The following is a 15,772-nucleotide window of genomic DNA, read 5'->3' as shown; positions in this document are numbered from 1 at the left end:
ATTACAGTAAGTGGAACGACCTTATGATTTCTTTTTTTTCTCTGTGGATCTCATTACATCAACTGAGCTACTAGCTCATGTGACCATTTCCATGCAACCCTAGAGGCCATAACCTGAAGGCCTTGTTAGTACAAATGTTCTCTTAACATTTTACTTTCTTAGTTGGCCTAGCATTTGGATCTATTAGAGCTTCAACTCTTGTAGGTTTTCCACAAGTGTTTATGGGAATTATTTGCCCTTCATGCAGAAGCCCATTGTTGAGGTCAGACACTAATGTTGGACAAGAAGGCCTTGCAGAAATGGCAAATTTGGATAGCATAAAATTGTCCAAATGTCTTAGTATTCTGAAAAAGTAAGAGTTCCTTTCAATTAAACTATGTGTTTGCTGAAACCCTGCAAAGTATTACAGAATTCTTTTCTTCATAACGGAGTCGCAATACTTTTAGTAATATTATTTTAATAAATATGTCTTTCTATATCTAACAGGTTAGATTGCACACAATATGTGGATTTATATGGTGGACATATTTGGAATAAATCAGCAATTCTCTGGATAAATTCCATGACCTCCTGAATTTATGAACATTATGCTATGTTTCTGTTCTGTGTGCTTTGTAAATTCACATTTTTTTCTTGCAATTGTATTACTATTCTTTCATATACTGTACATAGTAAGATATAATACAAAGCGATATTTATAATTATGTTTATATTCATACTTTTTTCTTTGTCTTTATGTTATTTTTAATAGTTGTGCTTTATTAGGCTGTTTTTATAATATTTTATTTTGGCCTCACACTACCTGCTCTATTTCATATTTCTGGCCCTTTTGTTTTTCTATTTCGGAAGCACTTGTGGTTACACTTCCCTTCAGTGTTTTATTTATCTTTCAGTTATTAACAATACAATTCTTGACCCCTGACTTTTGTTTTTGTTCTTCATGTAATTAAGAGCAGGCACAGTGTTATGGTCCGGGGTCGCTGATCCAGCGTTTTGAATTTATTGTTATTACTTTCTGGTTTCTTCTGATTTTGTATTAGTTCCTAGGGTTTGGTTCTTGTGTTTTATTATTCCTACCTGTGTCTCCCCGCCCTTTGCTCTGTGTTAGGATGCCTGGGTCGTTGACCCAGGGTTTTGAGTTTATTATATTATTTATCATTTCTAGTCTTTGGCTTCTTTGTTAGAGTTCTGTCTTATTGTTTATGTCTCTGTGTTCTCTAGTTGCTCTGTCTCCCCTGTCAGCTGTATCCCCTTGTCAGGTTTGCGTCTCTGTGTTATGTTTCCTGTTTTACTTTGAAAGTCCGTGTCTCATGTAAATGTGTCTGGTTTTGCTTTCTTTGTCTCGTTAGGCCTGATTTTCCCCAGCTGTGTTTCCCTCCTGTTACCCTTTCCCTGATTGCTCCCTCTGTGTATTTAAGCCCTGTGTTTCTCTGTGTCCGTGTCGCGATCTACTCTTATCTACCCTCACGCATGCTGTGGTTTTTGGTTTTCTGCCTGCGTTAATGTTTGTGCTTTGAAAGTTTGTTATTTTGAGTTCAGCGTTAAAGCTGTTTTTTGAGTTCACGTCTGTCTCCCGAGTCTGCACTTTGGGTCCTTTTCCTGCCTGCACACAGCCGTTTCATAACAGAAGATCACGACCAGAACATGGACCCAGCAGATTCCGTGTGGTATCGGCGACCCGCAGTTTCTGCCTTCCTAAAGGAGAACGTGAGTCACAGGGCTAAGCATGCCCGGGAGCTCCAGTCACCCTCCTATGGGTCACGTTTGGCTTGGGGAGGCCCCTGCAGCCTCCAAACTGCCATGGCTACGGCCGAGCCGGCGCCTATGCCTTGGACGATCAGATTGAGCATGTGCTCATTCTCTCCGGTCGCTACACCTCCACCTCCACCCCCGAATTACCAGTCCAACAAGAGGCTGAAGCCGTGGAGGAAGAAGGATTATGCAACGGCAGACACTGGACTTACTCCGCTGCAGTCTTTTGCTCTCTTTATGGGACTGCAGCGTTCTGAGCTTCATAAACTCTCTGATTCCTCATTGCAGTCCGGTCCGTTGGAGGATTTGCAGCCCAGTTTGTCACCCCCCACTTCCCGGAGGAGGCGGCGCTCACACCGTCACCACTCTTTCTCTGCGGAGCAACTCCCAGTGGTGAGTTATAATGACTGCTTTTGTTCCTCTGAGCTGGAAAAAGGCAATCATATGCTAAAACTGAGACTGTTAAGACTGTTAGACGTGGTGGTGGTAGGAAGCTAAAAAACATTTTAGAGGAGTTTGTGTTTCCTGAGCCTGCTCCTTCGCCCCGTTGTGTTCCTGCTCCCAGGGCAGATCGGGCCCAGCATTCCCCTGCACCTGTTTCAGTGCTTCAGGTGAGGGAGGCTGAGGTCCAGCCAGGTTCAGCCTTCTGTCTCCGCTGGAGGGCCCAAGGAGCCTGTCCAGCCACCTGTTCCTGCTGGAGAATCCGAGGGGCCCGTCTGGCCTTTGTCTGTTGTTCCTGCTGGGGGTTCTGGAGAACCGCTCCAGCCGTCTCCTGGCCCGAGGGGCCCGTTCAGCCTTCTGTCTCCGCTGGAGGGTCTGAGAGGCCTGTCCAGTCTTCATCGCCTGCAGCGCCACCATCTGCGGCTCCCACGCCGTTGCCTGCAGCACCACCATCTGCGGCTCCCACGCCGTCGCTTGCAGCACCACCACCGCTCCTCCATCTGTGGCTCCCACGCCATTGCCTTGCCCGGAGGTGTCCGCACCGTCTTGTCCTGCCTCACCTGTTCCTGTCCGGCCTGCTCGTCCTCGTCCTGTCCGGCCACTTTCCAGGTCGTTGGCTGGACATCATTGCTGTCGTGGCCGGCCTCATGACCTGCTCCTTCGCCGCCGCTGCCTCCCGCGCGGCCGACCTCCTGACCTGCTCCGTCACCGCCACTGGCTCCGCGGTCAGCCTCCAGAACTGTTCTTTGGACTTTTGCGTTATCGACCTCCAGGCCGGCCCCCTGAACTTTTTTGCGAGTGTTTTCCTGGACGCCTGCGCCTTTTGTGGGCCTTTTTTTTTGTTTGGTTATTTTCTGGGCTCCAGTGTTTTCTGTTTTTTGGAAAACAGTTGGAAAACATCGCGGAACGGATCACTGCAGTTGTGAGGTCTCAGAATTAAAAGAACGATAACACCATGGAACAGAAGTTTGATACCATCATGGGGAGGCTCGCGACTCTCCAACGGGAGATCAGGAGGCCAGTGTCGGAGTGTTAAAGAGCAGCCTGAAAAATTCTCCTGGGCTGCTCGCATGGAAATTAACAAAACCAACATAAACATTGCGGATCCCCATCACGGCGCCAGCTGCAGGCCCAAGGCTGGAGCCGAACAATCACTCCCTGATAATGACTGTGTTACGGCTATTCTTCCCATCCCATGCAAGGACACCTGGATTGGCTGGAGGACTGTTTACTTAGCCTGATAGGCCGAAGGACACTGTCTCAGCTAAACTATGGACACGCACACACACACACACACTTACACTGATAAGCACTCACTCATCCCCCCTCCCTTTCCAACGCCTTCGATGCTTGTGCCCGACCGGGGAAGATAGCAGTCAACTGGACCAGCACAGATGCTGCAGGACCGGATGCGCTGTCTACACCGGCTCTCTCTTACCCTTTACCCGCCCCTGTTGCTTGTCTTGTGTTTCTATGGTGTATTGATAGTCATGTGCTTTTGTGCTGAGGTGTTTTTTCTGTTATCAAACTGTTCTCCCACTAGGAGCTCAGTCTGAGTGGAGTTTTTTTTTCTCCTCCTCTTACCTCATGTAGTGTATTTTCGTTGTTTTTTTCCTATCAGCCTACCTTTCTGACATGTCTGCCCAATGTGATGTTTGTGTAAAGTTGGTCAGAAGGTTCCTTTGTAAGTGCGCATGCGCCATTAGCGTGCTGCCTGCTGTAACCCTAATTTCCCTTGGGATGAATAAAGGATTCTGATTCTGATTTTGATCTCTAGGTTGTGTTTGGTCTGCACTTTGAGTTCACGTCTGTCTCCCGAGTCTGCACTTTGGGTCCTTTTCCTGCCTGCAAACAGCCGTTTCATAATACTTTGTTTGTGTCCCTGAGTTTGTGTTGTAAAATAGTCTGAGTTTCCTGTTTTACTTTGAAGGTTTGTGTCTCGTTGTGTCTAACTAGGTTCAGCTGTGTTCCCCTCTGGTGTGTCATTCCCTCGTTACCTTGCGTGTATTTGTCGTGTGTGTCTTCCTGTGTTCCTTGATGGTTTGTGTGATATCATAAGACTAAGGAACCACGGAGACCATGTTTAGCTCACGGTTACTTCTTTATTAATAAGAGAACCGGGACATGCGCCCCACAGACTGAAAGCTCTCCAACAACTGTTGCCCCCTGGTGGACAAATCCCTGCCACAACATAACATTCCTCCCCCCTTAAACTGGAACTACTCTGTAGTTTTAATCACTACAGAAAATACCCATAAACAAAAACTTCACCTTTATAAAAATGCAACAACCCCGTCCCCAGCCTTTATTGAAATTTCACTCCGTAATAATGAACCTTTAGTCCAACAGTCTTAGGTCAACCTATAACAGTTCACCGTAATCACGGCACAAAGTCTCTCAGGTGCTCCGGCGGTCTCTTGGTTCTTTGCGATCGCCGTAACCCAGTGGCAGGTGATTCAAGTGAATCACTACTCTCCATATGTGGCTTCACCACTGGTGTAACTTGCACCTCCATGTGTCTCTCATCCTCGTCTCCTGTCTCAGCGCTGATGTTTGGGGCTGCTTTTGGGGGCTCGCCTGGGTGGCCTTCAGGCATTCCTGCTGCCAGGCACAGCTCCAGGCGGGCAAACAGCTGATTGACGTGACGCCTCACCACTGTCCCATTGCCCAGCATCACCAAGAAGGAAACAGGCCCCGTCATCTCCTGTATAAGTCCTGGTATCCATTTGGGTCCTCTGCCATAGTTTTTGGTATATACTGTGTCTCCAATAACAAACATGCGCACCTTGGCATGTCTATCATGCCAAGGTGCTATCTTGTTTTGCTGTCACTTTCTGTTTCAAGTCAGGGTGTATGAGATCAAGAGTACACCTCAACTTCCGGCCCATCATCAACTCAGCGGGAGACTTCCCTGTTGTGGACTGTGATGTGATTCTGTAACTAAACAGAGCCCTGTTTAACTTGGTTGTCAGTGTGTCTCCAGTACTCTTTTTCATGAGTTCTTTGAACGTTTGCACTGCTCTTTCTGCTAACCCATTGGATGCTGGGTGATATGGAGCGGAGGTGACGTGAGTGATTCCGTTCTTTGCCATGAACTCTTTAGTTTGTGCACTTACAAAACACTGGGCATTATCTGAGACCACCATCTCAGGAAGGCCGTGCGTGCTGAAACAGTTTCTCAGGCAGTCTATGGTTGCAGCTGCTGTAGCGGATGGAACTGGATACACATTTAACCATTTGGAGTGGGTGTCCACTATTACTAAGAACATTTTACCCAAAAATGGGCCTGCATAATCGATATGTATCCTTCTCCAGGGCTTTTCTGGCCACTCCCAGGGGTGTAGTGGTGCCTCTTCCGGCCTGTGTCTATGTTCTTGACATGTACTGCAGGACCTCACCTTGTCTTCAATGTCATTCTCCATATGCGGCCACCACATGTAGCTTCTGGCCAGGCCCTTCATGCGGCTCATTCCTGGGTGTGACTGATGTAGCTGTTCCAAAAGGGGGCGTCGACCTCGTTCTGGTATCACCACCCTCGCCCCCCACAGCACACACCCATCCTGCACACTCAGCTCCTGTTGTCTCTGTTTGTAGGGCTGAAAATTAGGATGCTGCGTAGTGGGCCATCCTCTCAAAGCATACTCACGCACTCTGGAGAGTATGGGATCTTTGGTTGTCCATCTTTGCAGCTGCTCAGATGTCATCACGCCCTCATGGTCCTGATCTACCATCAACACTTGGTCCTCAGCTGCCACCTCTTTAGGGAGGTTCTCTGGAAGAGGGAGACGACTCAGACCATCAGCATTACTGTTATTTTTGCCTTCTCTGTATTTAATGACATACTCATAGGCTCTTAATAACACCGCCCATTGCATGATCCTCTGTGACGCCATCTGAGGGACAGCCTTCAGCTCATGGATCAAACTTATCAATGGCTTATGATCTGTGATAATCATGAACTTCCTGCCGTACACGTACTTATGAAAATACTGTACACCAAATATTACAGCCAATCCTTCTTTATCCAGCTGTGAGTAGTTCTTTTCTGCTGCATTCAGGGTACGCGATGCAAACCCAATGGGTTTTTCCTGACCATCTGGCATGCAGTGAGCTAGTACTGCTCCCACTCCATAGGGGGACGCATCGCAAGAAAGAATTAAATCCTTTTGCTCATCATAGTGTACCAATACACTGCTTGACTGCAACAGTTCCTTTGATTTGCAGAAAACCTTCTCCTGTGCTGGTCCCCAACACCATGGTTCCCCCTTTCTCAGAAGCTTGTGCAGTGGGGCCAACAGTGTGGACAAATTTGGCAAGAACTTATTATAGAAGTTCAACAACCCCAAATAAGCTTTGAGCTCTGTCACTGATTTTGGGGGTGGCGCCTCCTGCACTGCTTTCACTTTTGCTGGCACTGGATGTAAACCGGTCTTATCCACCCGATGTCCTAAAAATGTCACTTCCTTCTCCATGAATTGACATTTGCTCCTTTTTAAGCGCAGGCCCGCCTCCTCCAAGCGCTGCAGCACTCCATCCAGTGTTTGAAGATGTTCTTTGTCATTCTTTCCCATCAGGATGATGCCATCCAGATACACTGCGACATTGGTCAGACCTTGCAACACACTCTCCATGGTGCGCTGAAAAATGGCAGGACTTGAACTCACACCAAATGGCAACCTGGTGTATGTAAACAAACCCCTGTGTGTGTTCACTGTGACATACTTTCTAGATTCCTTATCAAGTACAACCTGTTGATATGCGTGACTCATATCTAACTTGGTGTATTTTTCTCCTCCCGCCAGCCCCGCTATGGGGTATTGTTCTACAGGCGACACCTTGTTAACAGTCAGTTTGTAGTCACCACAAATTCTGGCGCTGGAGTCTGGGTAAAATGGGTGCGGCCCTCTCTGAGAATTTCACTGGTGGGATGATCTTCTCCTCCAACAGTCTCTCCAGTTCCTGCTCCACTTTCTTTTTCATAGCAAACGGAACTGATCGGGGCTTATAGAAGCACGGTTTGGCATCACTGGCTACATGTATCTTTGCTGCAAACCCATTCAGCGTTCCCAACTCATCCTTAAACACTGTTTCATGTCTGGCCAGTATCCGCTGTAAGGCATCATCTCTGCCTTCTATCTTATGTACAGGTTGCCAGTCTAATTGGAAGGCCTTAATCCATCCCCGACCCATCAAACTAGTTCCAGCCCCTTCAACCACCACCACATCCAGTTTTTTTTTTTACATTCTCTGAATTCCACCTGCACTTGGGCTGCTCCCCACACGGGTACCTTGTGGCCTCCATACGTTCTCAGTTTGATTCCACACTTGCTTACTTTGGGCGCATTACTGCCTTCAAAAAGTTTTTTAAATGACTCCTTCGACATGATAGTGTAACCACAGCCTGTGTCTACTTCAAATGTCACATTCTGTCCATTTACTTTTAGCTTCTGTCTGATGGGTTCTTCCCTTGGGATGCTAATCTCCTCATGCACATTATACATAGTCACACTTGCCTTTATGTGGTGCATTTCAGCTCCTTCTTCCTCACTCTCCACATTCTCCTCTTCCAAGAAATGGGCTTGTTTACCTTGTCTGCCACGCCCTCATTTTTGTTGCATTTTCATTCGGCAGACCCTTTTTATGTGTCCCACCTTTCCACAGTTGTGGCATTTTTCTGAAACAAACCTGCAGTCCTTGGCCACATGATTTAGCCCTCCACATCTAGCACTTCCTGACAACCTGTTGTGACGTCGAGCCGCCGTCCTCCATCTGGTTCACCGCTCCTAATCCTTTAGTGAATCGCGACTGTTCCGTCATGCTTTTCAAATCCACAATGTCTCTGTTAGCAGCCTCCATTGCTTGAGCAAACTTCAGCGCCTTTTCAAATGTTAGCGAATCCTCTGCTAACAATCTGCGCTGTATTCTGTCATCGCTTATTCCACATACTAAACGATCCCGCAGCATCACCGTCAGGGAGTCTCCAAAGTTACAGTCCTGTGCGAGCTTCCTCAGCTCCGCTACATAATCGCCCACACTTTCCTCCGGCCTTCTATTTCATGTGTTAAACTTCCACCGCTGCACAATTTCACTCGGCTTAGGGTGAAAATGATTGTTCAACAATCCCACCAACTCAGCATAAGAACGATCCCCTGGCTTGACCGGACTGAGTAGGTTCCTAATCAGGGCATAGGTCTGTGCGCCCACGCAACTCAACAGTACCGCTCGCTTCTTCTCCTCCTCCTTAGTATCATTCGCCACAACGAAGTAATCCAAAATCTCACAATATTCCTCCCAGGATTGCAGCTCGCTGTCGAACGGTACCACTTGCCAACCTCAGTTCATAAGTCACTTATCACGGTGTAACTTCACAGCAAAACCTGGCTTTTACCCTCTCCAACAACTGTTGCCCCCTGGTGGACAAATTCCTGCCACAACATAACAGTTTGTCTGTGTAACTCTGCGTCTCTCTGCTCTACACTCTCCGTGACGTTTTCCCGTGTTTGTACGATTTCAGGTTTGTTCTCTAGTTTTACAAAATTTAGGTTCTCACTTAGTTTTGTCCTTACTTCTGTTCATTTTCACTCACTGTAAATAAACTCACTCGCTTCACTGCCATTGTCTGCAACTTTGATCCTCCTTCACAACACCACATGACTGCTGCCCCAGCTGTGACACACAGGCTTAATCTGTGCATTCTGAGTTAAAAGATTAACTAAATATTATCTATAAAATGACATATTAGCAATTAGTTGGAACAAGATAACACATTTATTATGCCAGCCTATTTTCATATTAAAGCTATGTCAGGAAGATTGATCTGTAATTTTAAATAACGTGTGAATAACATTAAATTAGATTTTTGTACAGTTATAACCACATTACTTCAAACATAATTATTTGAATCTCCAGCACTACAAATAAAACAGTGAAACACAGTACTATATTATATGTGTATTATAAATACGTAGAAAATAGAAATGAATACCTCAATACTGCAAATATGAACACAATAACAAATTATTATTTTATGGTAAAAGTAACACAATAATATATTACACTATAACTGTAAGAATAATTTAACACAAGATTTTGAGTAAGATTTTTAGTATTAATGCAATCATTAATGACAACACAAGGCTTAAATCTGTGTTAGTTGTATACACATAATTTCACAATTTCAGATTTTTGAATTACATGAATCAAAACAGTGGTTTTGACACACTAGTTGAGTTTGCTTTGACACAACAACCTTTGGAGGTGTTTAGAAATTTCTTTCATCTTTAGTCCATAAATAATTGGATTGAAGAGAGGATTATATGTTATTATTTGGAGTGTCATTAAAAAACGCGCAGTTTTAGAAAAATCTGATTCCAGTCTAGCTATAATCATGTCATAAGTTATCAAACAGGAATAGTTGATTAAAACAAACAGGTGTGGTAAACAGGTCTGTGCAGCTTTTTTCTTGACTTCTCCAGAGCTCCGATAAACAGTTAAAATTATCTTGGTGTATGTAAAAATTATGAATAGCATTGGAAAAAGTCCGGTATTCAATAAAACAAATGCGCCATATACAGAGAGAGCTCTTGACATCACACAGTAAAGCTGGATGAGTGAATTATTACAAAAAATGCCTTTCAAAGTAAAGTTACAGAGTTTGTTATTAATATTTAGTATGATCACAACTGCAACTTGACAAGCAGGCAAAAGCCAAGCTAATACAAGCAGAAAAACGACAGTTATTTTTCTCATTATTGTTGGATATTGCAGAGGTTTACATATAGACACATATCTGTCATAGGCCATGGCTGACAACAATAAGAACTCTGAGCAGCTTAAAGAGTAAAATATAAAAACTTGTTTTTCAGATAAGAAATCAGCCAAAAGCTTTGGATAAATATTAGTGCTGAAAAAAAGTGCTGAAAAAAAGGGAATTTAATAACAAAGCTGCAATGAAAATATACATGGGCTCATGCAAGCTTTTATGAATAACAATGAGGTATATGATAGAGGTATTACAGCAAATTATTAGAATATATGCTGTGAACAGTATCATAAAATAGAGATATCTGTATTTCTGCACTTCCACATGTCCACCAAGAATTAGATATGTCATATTTAATCCAGGGTTCATTAAAAAAGTTATTTAAAAAATGTAACTAGGTAAGTATATAGTTTTATATAGTCAAACTGTATGAAAATAAATCTCCCTCAGAAGTTGCAAATAGCGAAAGTTAACAAGAACAGATCTTAATCATTCCTCTTTCCCTTCCTCTGAAATGCACTCGGTATGTATTCATCAGAATTCAGAAAGTGAAGTGTTAAACATTTTTACCATGGTTTTATGAGACTGCATAATCCTCAATGGAGCTTGTTAATAATTCATGACACTCCTAAAAACTCTGGAGGCTTCAAATCACAGGAAGGTTATTAGTATCGCAATGGGCCCAAAACGATATACAGCGGGGATGCAAAAGTTTGTGCAACCTTGTTAATAGTCATTATTTTCCTGTATAAATTGTTGGTTGTTACAATAAAATGTCAGTTAAATATATCATATAAGAGACACACAGTGTTATTTGAGAAGTGAAATGAAGTTTATTGGATTTACAGAAAGTGTGCAATAATTATTTGAACAAAATCAGGCAAGTGCATAAATTTGGGCACAACAAAAAAATAAATGAAATCAATATTTAGTAGATCCTCCTTTTACAGAAATTACAGCCTCTAAATGCTTCCTGTAGGTTCCAATGGATTGTGGTTGAAGGTATTTTGGATCATTCCTCTTTACAAAACATCTCTAGTTCATTCAGGTTTGATGGCCTCCGAGCATGGACAGCTCTCTTTAACTCACACCACAGATTTTCAATAATATTCAGGTCTGGGGACTGAGATGGCCATTCCAGAACGTTGTACTTGTTCCTCTGCATGAATGCCTTAGTGGATTTTGAGCAGTGTTTCGGGTCGTTGTCTTGTTGAAAGATCCAGCCCCGGCGCATCTTCAGCTTTGTCACTGATTCCTGGACATTGGTCTCCAGAATCTGCTGAGTGGAATCTATATATCCCTCAATTTTGACAAGATTCCCAGTCCCTTCACTTGCCCCACAGCCCCACAGCATGATGGAACCACCACTATATTTTACTGTAGGTAGCAGGTGTTTTTCTTGGAATGCTGTGTTCTTTTTCCTCCATGCATAACGCCTCTTGTTATGCCCAAATAACTCAATTTTAGTTTCATCAGTCCACAGCATCCTATTCCAGAATGAAGCTGGCTTGTCCAAATGTTCTTTAGCAAACCTCAAGCGGCTCTGTTTGTGCTGTGGGCAGAGAAAACTGAGCCTGTGGTCTTCCATTTTTTCAATATGTTCCTAACTGTGGATACAGACAGCTTAAATCTCTGAGACAGCTTCCTTTATCCTTACCCTAAACCATGATGGTGAACAATCTTTGTCTTCAGGTCATTTGAGAGTTGTTTTGAGACCCCCATGTTGCTACTCTTCAGAGAAAATTAAAAGAGGAGGGAAACTTACAATTAACCCCCTTAAATACTCACCAGTGTATGGGGTCAGGTGTCACTGAGCTCACCAAGACAATTTGAGCTCCAATAATTAGTTCTAAAGGTTTTGAAATCAATAAAATGACAACAGTGGCCAAATTTATGCACCTGCCTGATTTTGTTTAAACAATTATTGCACACTTTCTGTAAATCCAATAAACTTCATTTCACTTCTCATATATCACTGTGTGTTTCTCCTATATGATATATTTAACTGACATTTTTTATTGTAACAACCGATGATTTATACAGGAAAATAATGACTATTAACAAGGTTGCCCAAACTTAGTGGAGGTAGATGTTTTCCCATAACTGTCAAAACATCTACAGAGGAGATGTTTTGATCTTGGGAAGGGGGGTGTTACGGCCCGTGGCCATAAGAAATCTGTGTCAGCTGCTGTGTTGTGTTCCTTTACTGTGTCACACAACTTGATTCTAACATTCCCCCCTACTGCAAATCATCAAACAAAATGTCAGCACATTGATTCTCCCTAGTTCCCAAGAATGGCGTCATGTTGGCTGCCCAAGTATCAGATCCACCAACAGCCTGATTAATCAACCTGACCAATAATGCTGTGGTACAAGGCACACAACAACAACCGCAAGTTACCAGAATAGCTGTAAAAGTAGATAAAAGAAACGATAATAGACACAATAAAACCCTTCCATTGCCCAAAGACAGAGATCATCCACTCCCCCAACAGATTATTGACTCCTGAGAGCTCATATAAGTTCTTCAGGCCTTCCATCGCTCTACACAGATCCATCAGGGGCTGTATTATTAGGAATAAAAGTACAGCACATATCATCAAACTTCGCACCCACCCCCACCCCCTTTTCTGCCAACAACATGTCTAATGCCATTCGATTCTGCACAGCCATAAGAGAAATGTGTCCTAATTGCTCCGCAAATCCTCCTACAGTGTCACGGATTAAATTTGTCAATCTAAGCATATTGTAGTGGACATAATGAATACGGTCCACATTCTTATTTGGAGTAATTGGGATAAGCCCTGCAATCAAATGCAAATTCTCAAATCCAATTGGGTCAGCCAGCTTCTAGTCGTCTGGCACTCCTCTAGGCACGCCAATACAGTTTATATACGTTGGTGACCCCACAGAAAGGTCAAACAAGCTTGTCGAACGCTTCCTCAAAACATGACGTCTCGACATAGGTTGGGCAGTGCCGGGTTTACCCAGTCACACCCCCATTTCACCCACTAGAATTAATGGAGCCCCCAACCGCATTAGTGCACACAGGCCGGAGGTTCCCCTTGGAATTCTCACAAACAAGCGATATCCTCCACAGTAATAATACAAACCAGATCATGCACATGGACCAATATATGTGTCCTGATCCCGTGAGGCGGTCCCCCTGACTGGATAAACCTCCACACACCAATCAACTGGAATTTCAACGGCATCGAGCTTATAGCTGGAAGGTTCAGAAACAGTAAAGTTAAAACAGGTATAATTTGCTTTTCTCGGTGTGAATGGCCCTATTACAGTTTTATTATCAATTGGGGGAAACAGACTGGCTAATGTGGTGCAGATGCCCTTCGAAACCGCCTCCATAATTAATCTGAGCATACACTTAAATCCCCAACGGTCCTCCAGATAATGGGGTGCCAGTTCAGTAAACAAATGTGGTCTGGCCGCCGCACAGGCCACACAATCAGACACATCTAACCACAAATTACTATCCCTATAGCCAGTAGCCATAGAGATCAGCTGTCTAAGTTTCATTTTGGTGTAATCCCTGTAAAATTCTCTACTAATTTTCTTACTTGGGTTGAGGACAAATTTTGTGGTGAACTTCTAAAATTCACCTTGACCACCCCATATGGACAATCCCCGATAACATCTACTCCTAACTAAAGTAAACCAGCCTATTGGCGATCCCCGTGGGTGGCGGAGCCATCCAGTTCCCCAACGACAAAGTCACTAAATTCTGTGGGGTCCTAAAATCTCGCTGTATATAAAACCTGTCCCCCCAGCTCCCTTGATTTTGGTGTACCCACAACCTGCGACCGGGCACATCTCCCGCTCAACCGTGTCCACCCCTGTTGACAGAAATGATTGAATGAGATTTAATAAGACCCAAATATCATGTGTCCTGTAACTTCGGCCACCATAATGTATGGCTGCACAGAGATCGAACATGGACGAAGTCATAGACCCTGCCACGTAGTCCAACTCGGCCACCGTAATAATTTAAACAGGTGTCGGTTTTATCTGATGTGCTGCGATTGGTTCGTCTCACCATGGACTGGCGTAATCTGAAGTCTGTCTCCGGGCAACTCACATGCAAGAAAAATCACAGTTACAGTAACGACAATAATGACCCCTAAAACTCCCACTACTCTCCAATTTCCCCGCAACCCAATTTTGATCACTTCTCCAATCCCTTACATTGTACTTAGACTAGAACCTCTGTCTAAGGAGATTCATTATCTTAGAAATGACCTTTATCTTCTGGGTCGGGTGATTCTCTGCTCGTCTTCTTTCTTCAACTTCAGGAGTTGACCACCCTTCAGTTCGTTGAATAGATCAGGGGATTATTTTGCCCTGGGCGAGGATATATGTTTTTGGGGGTCTCAGCCGAGTCCCCCTTTTTTATCCAGAGCCTTTCGGACCTCCTAGGCTCTTTTGCCACCTTTCCCTCTCAACTGGACAGCATGTGAGGTCCTGGTCACCCATTCAAATGGACCTGTCCATCGCGGCTTATTCCACTTCCAATTATACACCTTCCCCCACACCCACTTCACCTCCGGCACCATCTGCTCCTGTCCTTGATCTGCATGGTAAATGGACTGATTCTTATATAGCGCTTAATAGCACTTATATAGTACTCAAAGCGCTGTATACAACATGCCTCATTCACCCATTTACACCCACACATTACAAGCACACAACCACCAACCTTCCAATCAGTAGCTGATCTGCTCTACCGCCTGAGCCACAGCCACCCCAACAACATCTGCAGTCACCTGTGATGTAAAACTTGAGACAAGAGCCTTGAGTGCTTTAAATTGCCTAACATGTTCTAACCCAGGTACCTCCTCCCTCAAAGTTGGGACCCCTGCGTGTGGCCCAGGAAATTGAACAACTCAGTGTTTTCTTTGAGCTTTGTACTTATCCACCTCTACCTGTCTACAGACCTCCTGGATTCTTCCTTGTGTGATTCCCGAGTGATGAGTGTTGGAGAGAGAGCCTGCTGTCGTGTGTGTGGATTGTTTGGAGAGCGGGTGCCTTCTCCCTGGAATTCCCTGGAGCCCGGTCCTTCACCCTGTTGTATATAGCACTTTCCCTGCAACTTTTTGTATATACACCTGGTGGACTTGCAAATAGAACTCTCTTTTGTGATCCTGGAGTCTTGCTATTGTGTCCTCCACGCCAAAACTGTAACAGTAACGATGCAACCATACAGTGGACTCAGCGGACTCAGCCCCCACTCAGCAGTGCGTCCTCACTGGAACACCATGAACAAATGCTGCAGCTCATTATTATTATCATTATTATTCCACAGTTGGCCACACTAAGTTGGCCCTCGCTCTGCACATACCTCTGGTAAGCCCAGCAGAGTCTCCTCCATCTGTCTCTCCACAGTTACCGGCGCCCGAGCTTCCAGCTCCTTCTCTACCCACTCCTGCCTAACCCCCGGAGCGATCCTTACCGGCACCAGAGCCCTTCTCGGGTGAGTTACACAACTTGCGGGATTTCTGACCTAGGTGACAATTCCAATTTAGACAGTTGCGGAGGACATATGAAACTTATGGGGCTAAAATTGCTTTCGTGTTTACATGGACAGGCATTAAACTGGGCTCAAGCTGTTCTTAGAACCGATGCCGAAATTTAAAAGTGTGTTTGAAAGAGGTGAGCCCATACAGCTGCTCACCGTTTATTGAATCTCAATACTCCGTCGAGTTTTGGACTCGGATGGGCGCACCTGGCATTGATAAGTACTTTATTGAACAATGTTTGTGATTAACTGGTGATAAGAGATTTACCTGAAACCCTGTCTTA

General features: G+C 44.4%; 1 pseudogene; it reads right to left on the bottom strand.

Annotated features, from left to right (window-relative positions):
- Positions 1-9,414: 9,414 nt before the first annotated feature.
- On the bottom strand, positions 9,415-10,324 carry LOC146690340 (olfactory receptor 11A1-like; annotated as a pseudogene).
- Positions 10,325-15,772: the final 5,448 nt, after the last annotated feature.

Source organism: Copadichromis virginalis, linkage group LG16 (assembly GCF_057382275.1).
Source record: "Copadichromis virginalis isolate Kocher_CV1m ecotype Utaka linkage group LG16, C_Virginalis_male_GT1.1, whole genome shotgun sequence".
In the NCBI taxonomy this organism is placed as follows: Eukaryota; Metazoa; Chordata; class Actinopteri; order Cichliformes; family Cichlidae; genus Copadichromis; species Copadichromis virginalis.
This window is presented reverse-complemented; position numbering and strand designations above follow the sequence as displayed.